The sequence below is a fragment of the Zalophus californianus genome, chromosome 10, assembly GCF_009762305.2.
Source record: "Zalophus californianus isolate mZalCal1 chromosome 10, mZalCal1.pri.v2, whole genome shotgun sequence".
Classification (NCBI taxonomy): Eukaryota; Metazoa; Chordata; class Mammalia; order Carnivora; family Otariidae; genus Zalophus; species Zalophus californianus.
In genome coordinates this window covers 84,796,051-84,812,628 of record NC_045604.1, presented here as the reverse complement: position 1 = coordinate 84,812,628, position 16,578 = coordinate 84,796,051, and the positions used below count along the sequence as shown (strand labels likewise).

General features: G+C 41.2%; 1 long non-coding RNA gene across 1 annotated transcript in view; it reads right to left on the bottom strand.

The window, feature by feature from the left end:
* Positions 1 to 1,702: 1,702 nt before the first annotated feature.
* The window catches only part of LOC113933180, a 214,298-nt gene continuing 199,422 nt past the window's right edge, over positions 1,703 to 16,578 (bottom strand). The window contains exon 3 of the long non-coding RNA XR_003523268.1: positions 1,703 to 1,760. This is a non-coding gene — a long non-coding RNA (uncharacterized LOC113933180). The remainder of the gene's footprint in view (positions 1,761 to 16,578) is intronic.

Genomic DNA, 16,578 nt, shown 5'->3' with positions numbered 1-16,578 from the left:
TCAAGTGAAGGGTGGAATTTCCCAATTTTAAAAACATGACACGAGCCAAAGAGAGCATGTTTCAAGAACCCGTGAGTTTTCACTTGTTGACTCCAAAGATAAATGATCTGAAGTAGTGCTTTGTGTGAGCAAGGGGTCTGCCACTTATTCCTTCCTATTGGGTGAACCTGAAGGAACTCTGGAGTACCCTTTCCAAAACCGGAAATAATGGAAATCAGATAAAAGACCTCTTTGGTAGAAATGGGTTGTTCTGGGAGCTAGGAAAAAAATAAGTAAATGGAATGAGGTGAAACATTTCTTGACACACCTCCCATCATGTATCATTCCATCTAATTGTCACAACAAGCTCATGAGATAGGCAGAATTACTTTCCTGTCACAGGGTGATTAGGTCCCGAGTCACACAGGTAGAAGATGGTGGAGTCCAGGTTGGTAGGACCCAAGAGCCAAACACACAAACCCTCCCCATCAGACCAGGACCCTGGGAGCTACCAATGCTGCATAACTAATGTGGCGGCCCAGATGGGGTCACCCAAGCATGAGATCACTGAGCTGATGAGTAAGTGGCATCATGGGAACTGCAGGGCCTTGAAGTAGCCAAAAGGTTTATCGTCTTCTACATTGAGCATCTCCTGCTTGGTGGTCTTTATACCAGAAGAACTTCCCTATGATAATATTAACCACAATGTTTAGTAATAATAAAAATACCATTTCTAGAGTACCCCCCATGTGATCTTCTCTTTGTCTATACACATGTATACATATTTTTTTTCATTGAAGCCTTAAAATAGTCCGTTTTACAGATGAGGAAACTGAGGCATAGAGAAGTTAAATAACTGGCCTGAGGAAACACAGGAGCACAGGGTAGACTCAGGGTTACAACCTAAGGCTATGTGACTCAAAGCCTGTTCTCTGAAAACTGAGGCTACCCTGCCTGTACATTCTCCCACCTTATAGGCGCCGCCTTCATCAACGAAGTTGGAGTGGGTTGTGTCCAGCAGTATAGGACCCACCAGGCAAGCTGTCTCTCAATGGGCCCCACTGGATTCATTCATTCCTTGTGCCTCACAAACCCAAGAACTGAGGACCCTACAGTCAGTGGTGTTCAGAGAGACTGAGGCACGCTGGCAAAACTCAAAAAAGAGACTGGCACACATACCAGAATGAACTCTCAGTAAATGTGTTCACTTACAATGATTATTTGAAATGCCAAGAATACCAGAATGCCTCTGCTGCCATGAACAGCACATTCATTCCTGGTCTGGAGCCAAATGACAATCATGGGTCCATTAGACAGATATTTGTGGAACATCTGCACAGGGGTGAGCAAAAGCAGGGACAGGAAAAAGGTGGTTAGGTGAGCACGTCATCACCCAAACTATGCTGAGCTTCTTTGGGTTGTAGGTGACAGAAGACCACTTGTATTTGTTTAAGCAGAAATTACAGTTTTTACATAAAAAAACATGGGGGTGTCTCATAATACCCATGGGCAAGAATTAAACATTGGTCTCAAGAGGGATAGAAGTTAAGAACAAGGAAAACAGAAACCATGAGATCCTCTTTCTCTCAAATATATTATATATATATATATATGCTATATATACTATGTAACTTTTATTTGTTATATATATAAACTACATACATATTTTTACATATCTATTTCTCCTAATTCCTCTCTCTCCTCCCATGGTCTGTCATATCACCTTTTCTCTATACATCTGCTTCATTCTTTTCTTGTATAGGTCTTCACAGAGACTGGATCTGAGTGAATTAAACAGAAAAAGCATTTATTGAAAGGATATTAGGAAGCCCAAAGAACAAGACAACAACAACAACAAAAAAAACACAAAAAAACCCACGAACCAGGGATAAGGAGAGGCTAGCCAGGCAGACACGGCCAACCTCACACTACAGACTGAGCCTGGTAAGGATGCTACTGCTGCCACTCCTGCAAACCCACCATCTCAGCTTGTCCACTCTCCCCACCTGCTGGCACCGGGCGCCACGTACTGCTGCCGCGCTGCTCCCAGAACACACGCTCTACCTCGCCTGTAGCAAGCTTGTGAGCTTTTCTTATGGAAATTTACAATTGCACTATATGTATACACACACATACATACTCACATGCACACATATATATACTCTATACACATACAGACAGATAAATAGATACACATACACCAAGGGGAGAGAATAGTATGAGGAACTCCCATCACTAACTTAAATAATTCTCAACTCACGGCCCATCCCCACATCCCCCACAAAATTCTGAAGCAAATATCTTCATCTTATTTTATCTGTAGCTACTTCAACATGTATCTCCAGAATAGGGTTTCATAACTTTGGCATTACTGACATCTTGGGCCACGTCCTTCTTTGCTGAGGGGGCTGTCCTGAGCATACTACAATGCTTAGCAGCAACCCTGGTCTCCCCACACTACATGCGGGTAGCCTTCCTCACTCCTACTTATGACCCCAAATATGTCCTAGACATTGCCGAATGTCTCCTAGGGAGCAAAACTGCCCTTGATGGACACACACACATATATACCCACAAAAATATCATCACACTTCATTTTTTTTATTATGTTATGTTACTCACCATACAGTACATCATTAGTTTTTGATGTAGTGTTCCATGAGTCATTGTTTGCCTATAACACCCAGTGCTCCATGCAATACGTGCCCTCCTGAATACCCATCACTGGGCTCACCCATCCCCTCCAACCCCCACCCCCCTGAAACCCTCAGATTGTTTCCCAGAGTCCATGGTCTCTCATAGTTCATTTCCCCCCCCGAAACCCCCCCTTCATTCTTCCCTTCCTTCTCCTAATGTCCTCCGTGCTATTCCTTATATTCCACAAATTAGTGAAATCATATGATAATTGACTTTCTCTACTTGACTTACTTCACTTAGCATCATCTCCTCCAGTCCCATCCATGTTGATGCAAAAGTTGGGTATTCATCCTTTCTGATGACTGAGTAATATTCCACTGTATATATGGACCACTTCTTTATCCATTCGTCTGTTGAAGGGCATCTCAGCTCTTTCCACAGTTTGGCTAGTGTGGACATTGCTGCTACGAACACTGGGGTGCATGTGGCCCTTCTTTTCACTACATCTGTAAATACCCAGTAGTGCAATTGCTGGGTCATACAGTAGCTCTACTTTTAACTTTTTGAGGAACCTCCACACACTGTTTTCCAAAGTGGCTGTACCAACTTGCATTCCCACCAACAGTGTAAGACGGTTCCCCTTTCTCCACAACCTCTCCAATATTTGTTGTTTCTTGCCTTGTCAATGTTTGCCATTCTAACTGGTGTAAGGTGGTATCTCAGTGTGGTTTTGATTTCTGATGGCTAATGATGATGAACATTTTTTCATGTGTCTGTTAGCCATTTGTATGTCTTCTTTAGAAAAGTGTCTGTTCATGTCTTCTGCCCATTCTTTGACTTGATTATTTGTTTTTTGGGTGTTGAGTTTGAGAAGTTCTTTATAAATCTTGGATATCAACCCTTTATCTGTAGTGTCATTTGCAAATATCTCCTCCCATTCCGTGGGTTGCCTCTTTGTTTTGTTGACTGTTTCCTTTGCTGTGCAGAAGCTTTTTATCTTGATGAAGTCCCAAAAGTTCATTTTCACTTTTGTTTCCCTTGCCTTTGGAGATGTGTCTTGAAAGAAGTTGCTATGACTGATGTTGAAGAAGTTACTGCCTATGTTCTCCTCTAAGATTTTGATGGATTCCTGTCTCACATTGAGGACTTCCATCCATTTTGAGTTTATCTTTGTGTATGGTATAAGTGAATGGTCCAGTTTCATTCTTCTGTATAGAGCTGTCCAATTTTCCCAGCACCATTTATTGAAGAGACTGTCTTTTTTCCACTGGATATTTTTTCCTGCTTTGTCGAAGATTAGTTGACCATAGAGTTGAGGGTCCATATCTGGGCTCTCTATTCTGTTCCATTGATCTATGTGTCTTTTTTTGGTGCCAATACCATGCCATCTTGGTGGTCACAGCTTTGTAATATAGCTTGAAATCAGGTAACATGATGCCCCCAGGTTTGTTTTTCTTTTTGAACATTTCCTTGGTGCTTTGGGGTCTTTTCTGGTTCCACACAAATTTTAGGATTATTTGTTCCAGCACTTTGAAAAATGCCATTGGTGTTTTGATCAGGAAGGCACTGAAAGTATAGATTGCTCTGGGCAGCACAGACATTTAAACACTGTTTATTCTTCCAATCCATGAGCATGGAAGTCTTCTGTAGTTTCTAGAGTATAGATCCTTCACCTCTTTGGTTAGGTTTCTTCTGAGGTATCTTACGGTTTTTGGTGCTATTGTAAATGTAATCGATTCCCTAATTTCTCTTTCTACAATTACACTGTTAGTGTATAGGAAAGCAACTGATTTCTGTGCATTGATTTTGTATCCTGCCACATTACTGAATTGCTGTAGGAGTTCTAGTAATTTAGGGGTGGAGTCTTTTGGGTTTTCCACATAAAATATCCTTTCATCTGCGAAGAGAGACAGTTTGACTTCTTCTTTGCCAATTTGAATACCTTTTTAAAAAAGATTTTATTTATTTATTTGACAGACAGAGAGACAGCGAGAGCGGAAACACAAGCAGAAGGAGTGGGAAAGGGAGAAGCAGGCTTCCCGCTGAGCAGGGAGCCTGATGCAGGGCTTGATCCCAGGACCCTGGGATCACGACCTGAGCCTAAGGGAGATGCTTAACAGACTGAGCTACCCAGGCACCCCAATTTGAATACCTTTTATTTCTTTTTGTTGTCTGATTGTTGTTGCTAGTTCTTCTAGTACTATGTTGAACAATAGTGGCAAGAGTGGGCATCCTTATCGTGTTCCTGATCTTAAGAAAAAGGCTCTCAGTTTTTCCCCATTGAGAATGATATTCACTGTGGGCTTTTCATAGATGGTTTTTATGAAATTGAGGAATTTCCCTCTATCCCTACACTCTGAAGAGTTTTAATCAAGAAAGGATGCTGTATTTTGTCAAATGCTTTTTCTGCATCAGTTGAGAGGACCATATGGTTCTTCTCTCTCCTATTAATGTGTTCTATCACATTGATTGATTTGCGAATGTTGAACCACCCTTGAATTCCAGGGATAAATCCTACCTGGTTGTGATGTATAATCCTTTTAATGTACTGTTGGATCCTATTAGCTAGGATCTTGTGGGGATTTTGGCATCCATATTCATCAGGGATACTGGTCTGAAATTCTTCTTTTTGATGGGGTCTTTGCCTGGTTTGGGGATCCAGGTAATGCTGGCCTCACAAAAAGTTTTCCTTCCGTTTCTACTTTTTGAAACAGCTTCAGGAGAATAGGTATTATTTCTTCTTTGAATGTTTGGTAGAATTCCCCAGGGAAACCATCAGGTCCTCGACTTTTGTTTTTTGGGAGGTTTTTGATCACTGCTTCAATCTCGTTACTGGTTATTGGTCATTCAGGTTGTCAATTTCTTCCTGTTTCAGTCTTGTTAGTTTATAGATTTCCAGGAAGGCATCCATTTCTTCCAGGTTGCTTAATTTATTGGCATATAGTTGTTGATAATAATTTCTGATAACTGTTTCTATTTCCTTGGTGAATTTCCTCATGATCTCTCCCCTTTCATTCATAATTTTATTAATTTGGGTCCTTTCTCTTTTCCTTTGGATAAGTCTGGCCAGTGGTTTATCGATCTTATTAATTCCTTCAAAGAACCAGCTTCTAGTTCCGTTGATCTGCTCTATTGTATTTCTGGTTTCTAATTCACTGATCTCTGCTCTAATCTTAATTATTTCTCTTCTCATGCATGGCTTAGGCTTCATTTATTGATGGACCTCATAGATATATACAGAACATTCCACCCTAAAAGAACAGAATACTCATTCTTCTCAAGCGCACATGGAACTTTCTCCAGAATAGACTACATACTGGGTCACAAATCAGGTCTCAACGGATACCAAAAGATTGAGATTATTCCCTGCATATTCTCAGACAACAATGTTTTGAAACTGGAACTCAATCACAAGAAAAAATTTGGAAGAAATTCAAACATTTGGAAGCTAAAGACCATCCTGCTTAAGAATGTTTGGGTCAACCAAGAAATCAAAGAAGAACTTAACAATTCATGGAAACCAATGAGAATGAAAAAACACTGGTCCAAAACCTATGGGATACAGCAAAGGTGGTCCTAAGGGGGAAATACATACCCATCCAAGCCTCACTCAAAAAAAATAGAAAAATCCCAAATTCACCAACTAACTTTATACCTTAAAGAACTGGAGAAAAATCAACAAATGAAGCCTAAGCCACATATCATCACACTTCAAACATTTAAAAATAATTTCTCAGTATCATTACATGTCAAGTCAGAGTTCAAATTTATCAGATTGTCTCATAAATATTTTGACTATATGTATCTGTCAAATCCTGAATTAGAATGAGACCCATACCTTGCAATTGGTTAATAGGTCTCACAAGCCTCTTTTAATTATAGGCTTCACTTTCTCCCTTCTCGTGTTTTTACCCCTTGAAATTTATTTTCCTAAGACATCAGGTCCTAGAGGGGCACCTGAGTGGCTCAGTCAGTTAAGCGTCTGACTCTTGATTTCAGCTCAGTTCATGAGATCAAGCCTCACGTCGGGCTCCATGCTCGGTGTGGAGTCTGCTTGAGATTCTCTCTCTCTCTCCCTCTCCCCCTGAGCTCTCTCTAGTTCTATAAATAAATAAATAAATAAATAAATAAATAAATAAATAAATAAATAAAATTTTAAAAACAAAAAACCCATCTGATTTGTAGAGTTTCCCACAGTCTGAATTTTACTGATTATATCCCCATGGTTGAATTACACATTCTCCTCTATTTCCTGAAAATGAGTAGTTAGATCTAGAGGTCTGATCTGATTCAGGTTCTATTATTAACTGTTTCATGGTTACAGAGCACATCTTCTATCAGAATACTATAATGCCAGTTCGTCTCTTTCCTTAGGTATCAGCAGCCACCGGTGACCACTTCCCAAATCCTTTATTTCTTAGGTATTAAAACTGATGAACTTCTTTAATTCCTTCTTCATTAATTAGGTGGAATACCTATCAAGATAAACTTGACTTTTCATTGTTTGGTTACATTGACAGTTTGTAAAGGGAAAGTAGAATGCTTGATTTGTTCCCTTTACTTGCCAGATTTCAAAAATAACGCAGTGATAAACTAGCATTCTCCAAAGGGAACCTGTGAGTTTTGCCGTTGTCGATACAATCATGAACTCATGAATTAAAAACTATTAGAAAATTTTTTTCAGTCCACTTCATTTGTTACAGTTCCATTTCTTTTGATGCTCAATTGTTCCATCTTTGCACTTGATCTTAGCCAAAAGGCCAAGAAGCAATCAATTGTTTCATCTTTGGCCAGGGATAGCCCCGTCAGGTTGGCTCCTGAGTCCTTCGGCAGACCCCAGGGGTCTGGGGTAGCTTCCTGATACCACGAAATATTCTAGGTTTACCGTGTACATTTCCTGCCTGTGACTACAAGTCAAGTCATTTCTCTAAGGAGCCCTAGCTCCTTCCAGTGTGTCTCAGCTTCCTGGCAACTGGCTGCAGACTCATGCCCTAAGCTGCTGGGCACATCTGCCCAAGTACCACTTGCCCCTGCACCCAGCGGCCAGGAGGTCTAGGAAACAAGGATTTGGTCTCTTGGACTTCTGTGACTGGCTTCTTTCTTCCCACCAAGCCGACAGAGGAGGTAACTCCCCAAACAAGGGGTTGGAGGTTTGGGGTAAGTTGACAGCCCCTCAAAGGACAGATGCCCCCATATCTCTCTCCCTCTCTAAAACAGACTTTCTCAGTACACGTGGCTGAATGTGGTTGTCTGACAGCACCTGAGTTCACACATCCTCCCAGCTCAGGTGCCAATAGAAATTGAGTCCCACCTCTAAATTCCCAGGAGCTTTGGTCTGATTGTTCCAGTGTGGGTCAAGTACAATCAAGCTACCGCCTAAGGGCAGGGTCATGCAACACAAACTCTGCCATAGGGGCTCCCCACAGAACATGGAAAACTGCAAGCCTCAGAAAAACGGAGAGCTGCCTGAGTAGGCACCCCAAAAAGATGTCCTCTGCCCAGAGCCAGCACTGAAAACTAGATGATGACTCAAATTTTGCAGGCTTTGTGTTCTGGGAACTTAATGGACCCCTTTCTGCAGTCCCAGTATGTGGAGCTCTAAGTACCACATCCTAAGCCCTCTATAGTACTACCTGGCCCAATGACATCAGTGACATCAGTTACTGATCCCTCTTTCTCCAGTAAGAACCACAGCATTCATTCACAGAGCCCTCACTGTGTGCCAGTCACTTTGTTACCCATTGCATATACCTCGTTCCTCTGAATTTCTGAAGTCTCCTGTGGTGGGCACTACTGTCATCATCCCCATTTTTCTCATAGACAAAGATCTGAAGACACGAATACATCGTATTTCATCACCCTACTCATAAGAGGTGAGGCCAGAATCTGAACCCAGGTGGTCTGAAGCAAGAGCTTGTGCTCTTCAACTGACACCATTTGCCTTACCAGCATTTGGGGACACTCAAGTCTTCCCCTGTCCTGTAACTGTGGTGTCTCATGAAGGTGACTCTTTAGTTTCATCCAAGTGTCTTCCTTCTGATGTTATCTCTCAGGGACCCACCCAATTTTAAAGTCAATGCATAACAACCACAAAATAAATTCAATAGGAGACTATTTACCGTGCTCCCATGCAAAAGAGCCTGGTTATCACAACCAAAAAAAAAAACAAAAAAAAAAAACCCCACAAAACTTGTACGTATTAGTATAGATGGTGTGAGTTTGTATGGACAATCCGAAAAATACAAATTCATTGTTACAGACTGAATGTTTGTGGTCCCTCCTTTCCCCAAATTCATATGTTGAAACCTAATCCCCAGGGTGATAGGGTTTGGAAGTGGGGCCTTTGGGACGTGACTAACTTATAAGGTTAGAGCCCCCGTGAATGGGACTGGTACCTTTATAAAAGGGACCCCTCAGAGCTTCCTTGCCCCTTTGCCATATGAGGACACAATAAGACAGCTGTCTATGAACCAGGGAGTGGGCTCTTACCAGACACAAATCTGCCAGCACCTGGATCTTGGACTTCCCAGCTTCCAGAACTGTGAGAAATAAACTTCTGTTGTCCATAAGCCACCCCATTTATGGTGTTCTGTTATAGCAGACACTCATTCAATCATGCAAGAAATATTTGCTAATCACTGTTTTAGGCATGAGGGATAGAGTAGTTAACAGAACAGATGAACAGATAAAGTGTTGGAGGTGCCATGGGACAAGGAGATAGGCAATAAATAAAGACAAGAAGTATATGATATGTTAGATAATGGTAAGCACTATGGAGGGAAAATTTAAAAAGGAAGATGAATATAAGGTGTTGAAGGCAAAAAGTTAAAATTTTAGATTGGGCAGAAGGAGTCCACGGAATAGTCATTTGAACAAAGTATAAAAGGAAGTGAAGTAGTATGTAGCTATCTGAAAACAACATTCCAAGCAGAAGGAATAGCATGTGCAAAGGCACTGAGGTAGAGCCTGACTGCTGGTGTAGTCAAGGAACAGTGAGAAGGCCAGTGTGGTGGGAGGGGGTGGTGAAGGAGAAGCAGAGCAGTGTCAGGGAGATAGCATAGAAATAGTCCTGCAGGGTCTTAATGGTCAAGGTGAAAACTGTGGCTTTTACTCTGGGTGAGGTGGGAGCCAATATGAGAGCAACATGATCTGATTTACTCTCCACCACTCTGACTCTGCATCACTCTGACTATTGTGCCGCAACCAGACCCCCCAGTGAGGAAACCAGGAAAGTTGATAGGCTGTTGCAGTAATCTGGGTACAAGCTGATGTGGCGTGAACCCAGGTGGTGGTAATGGAGGTAGATATATGATCTTCCTTCCTCACAAAGGTAGAAGTGACAAGATTTATGTGGTACACAAAAGAGGAGTCCAGGGGACTCCAAGGTGTGGCCTGAGCCCATCCTCCAAACTTTAAAATGTTCAGGTGAGACAGAATGCCACTCAAGTCACCTCCAGGTTGACCATGCCAGCAACCTGAAGATGAGTTTTTCTTTCCCACTATGTTTGCTCTTTTCCTTTAACAAGGCAGCTTGAAACCAATTTGTTTATAACTTAAAAACCCCAGAGGATTTCTACAGGTAAAATTTTCCTCCCTCCCCCTAAAAGATACCCTCTCTATTTTCAGACACTGGATACTAGTAACATCTTCTCTCTGCCTGCCCAACTTTTGCCCCAGACATGCAAAGACATTATTTTCCTAAGAGCCAAGTTCAAGTAAAAATATATTTTTCTGGCTTACTGTCCCAGGCAAAATTCTAACACCCTGCTGAAATACTGTCAGCCAATCAGTCAAAGATATGTAAACTCACACTACAGGCTGGGAATATGTGAGGATGTATGTGTCTGTGTATCCTTAATATACACTTTTTTTCCAGAGGATGTTGAAACCAGGAGAAAACTAGAGTAGGAAAGGAACAGAGATGGGAAAGGAAAGTGTAACTGGGACGAGGAGGTTAGTCCTATGGATTAGGATCATAAATCAACAAGTAGTTGGGTACTGAGAAAGAAAAACAATAAGCAAGAACATCTATCTCAAGTCTGCTTACAAACACACACACACACACACACACACACACACACACACACACACTCTGAACCCTTGTCTCTAGAGATACATCTTTAGAAATCAACCCATTCTCCATCAATCTGGAACAGATTTCTCCTCCAATAGATCTGCAATGCTGTTTTGCAGCATTTTGAATTTTTCTTTGGAACTAAAGCATTTGGAAAGACTCAGGTATGTCATCTCACAGGAAAAAAAAAAAAAACTCAGTGGTTTCTAATCAAAGATGACCAACAATTCTGAGCTTGATGAATAAGGTATCCCATGAATTGACATATTTCCTGGCCAGGAAGAAGCTTAGTGGCGTGGTTGAAAGCTCTGAACAGAACTGGGTTAAAATCCCAGCTCTACCCCTGTGGAAATCTTGCACAATTGCTTAATCTCTCAAAGCCTCATTCCCCTCATCTGTAGAATGGGACTCCTTCTATCTACTTCCTAGAGGACCTGGCAAGATTGAATAAAGGAAAACATAAACTTTAGCTTAGCACAATGCCTGGCACAGAGTAAGACCTCAGAAAATGTTGGTTATAGCCGCTTCGTTATTAATAAAAAGACCTCAGAATATCAGTGGTTGGTTTTGCTCTGCATCTCCAGATTCACTGACTGAGAGTCCCCCTGGGTCTGTTGTGACACCCCATCAGTGGGCTGTGAATATTTAATGGAACACAGAAGCCTATTTCAACAGCATGTTTTCCTTTGTCAGCTGCAATTTCTTAATTGCTGTAAAGCAGATGTACTTGGGTTTGCCAGCCAAGTTGCAGGAGATCAGTTTCAGGGTTTAGGTTTCAAAACATGACACTGGCACCGGGTCGTTTCATCTTTGCATGACAGTCCCTGGGAGTGATATGAGCAGGGCTGGGGGCAGGAGTGGGAGATGGTATTCTCTGGCTTAATTAGGACAGGCCAAAGGCTGTGAACCCTTGGTTTCCAGAAGACCTAGGGACCTCCTTGACATAGAGTGCAGGATGGGAGCTGGAGGGATCTGGTGGATGCAATGAGCCCCAAATAAAGTGACAGCAGGGAGAAAAATCTTTAGGTGTCATTGAGGCCAGAAGTTGTTAAACTAGGCTCTGCAGAGCTCTGGAAGGGGATCCACAGGCCCCATCATGCCATTCCCCACCCTCTCCTTTAATAACATTAATTATCATGATAGGAGCCAACATTTATTGAAGGCACAATATGCACACTTCTAATTAGTTTGCACAGGTCAACACATTACATCCTTACAACAGAACCCAGAGGTGGGTGCTATTACAAATCCCCTTTCACAGAAAAGGGAACCAAGGCTCAGGGAAGTAAGGTAACAGGTCCAAGGTCACTCAGCTTATAAGAGAAAGGCCAGGACTCTGACCAGGCAGTATGGGATCAGCACTCAGGCTCTTAAACACTCAGTCTTCATCATGTCTGTTTGTGCAGGTTTCCATGTAAGATCCCATTTTGTTGCGTGTGCATGCACATAAACTCCCGGAAATCATTGATCTAGACTCAAACAGAAGAAACTACTTTAGACAATGTTCCAGGAGTGTTAGGACCCCTTGCTCTTTTGGTTGCTCCCTCCTAGATACTCATTCACTCATTAGTTCATTCATTCATTCAACAATTATTCATAGAATAATTGTCAGGAAAGGGAGCACAGCTCTGTGGCTCACAGCATGGTCTTCAGGACCCTGGCTATGGAGCGTTCTGCAGGACACAGCAACAGATTGACAAGTAGGGAAGGGGGCCGTTCTGCCTCGGGGCAGAAGAGATCTCAGAACTATCACCACCAAATGCACTGTGGGACTCGCATGGATCTTGATTTGAAAAAAAAAACAGAAGACATGTTTGAGACAATCAGGGAAATATGAATACAGATGGATACTAGATGATAGTAAGGATTATTGTTAATTTTGTGAGAGTGCTAATGGCATGGAGGATATGTAAAATATGGCCTTGATGGCCTGGTTTCTCTAACAAAAAAAAAAAAAATGCAGAGGGAAAAAGAGAGCGGGAGAATCTTCAGATTAAAACAGACTTTAGAGACATCTCAACCAATTGCAACATATGGACCTTGTTTGTATGCTGATTCAAACAGACTGTAAAAAGAAAAAAAGGAAAGAGAGAGGGAGACAGAAGAACAAGCATTAAGACAATATGAGAGAATCAGAGAACTGTGAATATCAACTGAATATTTGATGATATGAAGGAAATCGCTATAAAATGTTTAGGTGTGATAATGGTATTACAGCTATGTTTAAGAGTCCTTATCTTTTATAGATACATGCTGAAATATTTACAGATAAAATGATAAAAATGCCTGAGATTTGCTTCAAAATAATTGGCAGGGGAGAAAAACTGGAATATAGATGAGGGTATAATGCAGCAAGACCACCCTAGAATGGATAACTGTCAAAGCTGATGATGCATGCAAGGGAAGTTATTATATTATTGTCTCTACTTTTGCCTAGGTTCAAAATTTCCACAATAAAGTTTTTTTTTTATGTTCGCAAGTCAGAGATATAAACTGACATATTTGTAAGGGAGATAACATTATGTCTGGGATTCACTTTAAAATATTCTAGGAGAAAGATTTAAAAATGTTGGAAGAAGGATTAAATAATAAGGCCACGACTTACTGGCTGGAGCTGAATGACAGATCCATGAGTGTGAATTATTCTATTCTCCCTACTTTCATGTTTGAGACTTTCCTTAGATAAAGGAAGGGAAAAAGAGCTTGGTCTCTTGACCTACAATACCTTAGTCTGCACATGGACCTGCCATTTATTAGCTCTGTGGCCTTAAAGTAATTGATATACTCCCTACCTTGGTTACCTTACCTGCAAAATGAGATTAAAAAATAAAACCTTATATCCATAGCAGCTTTCTTTGTAATAGCCCCAAACTAGAAACAACCAAATGTCCATCAACAGGGGAATGGATAAATAAACTGAGATGTATCCATACAATGGAGTACCACTCAGTAGTAAAAAGGAATGAACACTGATGCATGCAACAACATGGATGAATCTCAAAATAATTATGCTCTGTGGATTAGCCAGACAAAAGAGAGTTCATATTGTAGGCTTCCATTTACATAGAATTTTAGACAATGCAGACTTACCCAGAGTGTTAAGATAGCATAGCAGCAGCTACTTAGGGTTGGGGTAACAAGGATGGATGGGATGAAAAGATTTGTAAGGGGGCACAGGGAATCCTCGGGGCTGATGGATATGTTCATTATCTTGATTGTTGTTTTTCTCTCTCATTGGTGTATATATATCAAAATGTATCAAATTGTATACTTTAAATACGTGCAGTTTATTATATGTTAATTATATTTCAATAAAGTTGTTAAGGGTAAAATAAAACTTATCTCAGAAAGTTGTGAGGATTAAATAAATTGATATATGTAAAATACATAGAATTGTATCAGACCCCTGGTGAGCTCTCAGACACCCATTACTGGGTGTTAAGATTCTGTGCTAGGTATTGAGGGTACAAGAAAAAACAAGGCAGATTAGGGTCTTGAACTCTGCCCTCATGAAGCTCTCAGGCATCTTGGAGTGGAGAGAAACAAGTTATAAAACACTGCAACAGGAAAAAAAATCACAGGAAATGGGAAATGTAAGTCAGTAAAGGCTTCTTGGAAGAAGAACTATATCAGCTGAGGCCTGGAAGGTGAGTAGGAGTTGGCCAGGAAAGAGTGTGAGAGAAGAATGGTCCAGTTGGAGGGAAAGCATGTGCAAAGGCCATGAGGCAGGAGAAAGCATGGCATAGTCAGGAAGTACAAACTGTTCTAATGCGTGGAGTGCAGAGGTCATGAGGTCTGGGAGAGGAAGTGTCAGAGAAGAGGCTGACATTAAGAACAAGAAGGAGAAGGAGGAAAAAGAGAAGGGGAAAGAGGAGTGAGAGAAAAATCAGTAGCATTTACTGTTTACTATGAGCTAGGCTCTGTACTAAGCAGTTTGTAAACTGTATTCATGAACTCATTTTCACTCAACAGAACTATGAGGTGGGTACTGTTATAATCCTCTCTTTACATGTAAGGAAACTGATACGCAGAGTGGTTAAGCCGCTTTATCCAAGATCACACAGCTAGTAAGGATCACAGGGGGATTCAAATGGAAGCCTGAATGATTCCAACTCTCAACCATACCCTAATACCCTAACACCCATGAAAAGATCAGTGTTTTTCCAAGTTTTAAAGAGGTGTTAATGACAGGCTGGTATCAAACTGAGTCTTTCTCCTTAACCTACTGAAAAGGATTAACAGAAAATTGGTAAGGGAACAGCTTTTTCTGGAATGCCATCTGTGGGAAACATTGATGGGGCAAATATTACCATCCTCCATTTAATGGATGAGGAAACTGAGCATCAGAGAAGTCAAGTAACTTGCCCAAAGTCACACAGTTAGCAAGCTTCAGAGTCAGACTCCAAATCCCAGGCAACACCCTACCCTGAAATTACTTCTCCCTGAAGATACCACGTCATGGTTCCCTTACTGTCCCACTTGTGATAGCTTGTGCCTCTGCAGAGCTCAGTTTTCCCTTCCTTTGCCAGCCTGGTATCCAGCAAAGCTGTCTGAGGAAGGTCATCATGACCACAGCGGGCAGAAAAGGACATCAGACTTCCACTTCTTGAAAGTGGGTGTCAGAATCATATGACACAGCACTCTCAGTCAGCTCCTCTTTCTTATTGAATTAGCACTGCTTGACACAATCTCTCTTTTGCCATTTTAATGTGATAAGTGGCTAATTTGATTGGGTTCAATGAGATGTAAATGATTGGATTCAATAAAGAACCAGGGAGTGTTTCCCTCCATCCTGCTGACCTCATTTCTCACCGGTGGTGCAGCTTTCTGTCCAGAAGCTTGAAGAGAGGAGATGGAAGCCCTTGTTTGCCTTGTTTTTAAGGAAGACTCCAGGTTCCCCTCTCCTCCAGCTCCAGGGATCCTGCTGGATAAGAAAACCTTGGTTCTGTAGAATGGAATCACTACATTACAGATCATTACCATACCTGATCTTCCTGCCTCCAAACACTCCTCCCATCGTGGCATCCCTCCCCAAGGGCAGCCTCAGGGTGTTTTGTCCAGGATGCATTATGTCACTCCAAAAGCACTATCACCCACTTTGCACTGGAGTGCAGTGACCATAACATTCCCAGGGGGCAAGGGTAGAGAGTAATTAATGAAGTCCCTGATGAGAGTGTGGCATCCAGACAGGGTTACCAGATAAACTACAGAATGCTATTATATACATAATTTTTAGTATAAGTATGTCCCAAATATTGCACGGGACATAATTATGTTAAAAATTACTCATTATTTATCTGAAATACAAATTTAACTGGACATCCCATATTTTTATTTGCTAAGTCTGGCAACCTTAGAACCAAAACAAATATGGGCAGATTAACCTTCAGCAAGGGACAGAACACCCCTTCTGTTTTAAGAGTAAAGAATGAATTTTATACTAAGTGTGGTGTGACTTGTGTAAGTTACTTACCCTTCCTGGGCTTCATTTCCTTGTGTGAAAAAAAAAAGGAAATAATAGTTCTTACCTCCTAGAGTTTTGGTGACTTAATGCATGTAATGTATTAAATGTGTTAATGTTTATAAATTGCTTGGAAAAGTCCCTAGCATATAGTAGATATGATGTAAGAGACTGTGACGGTGATACTGATGACCAAGAGGAGGAGGATAAATCTCAAGATGGGTATAACCACAACTTCCTGTTAAAACAGGAAGTAAAGATAAAGCTCACCTAATGGTTTACATTTTCTCTATGAAACTTCTAGACACAGGAGCCATAGCCCTGTTGTTTTGTTCATTGCTGATCCTCTAGTGCCTATAAATATATATGCCACACACTAGGTGATCAATATTTGGTGAAAGAAAGAAGGACAGAAGGAAAAAAAAGG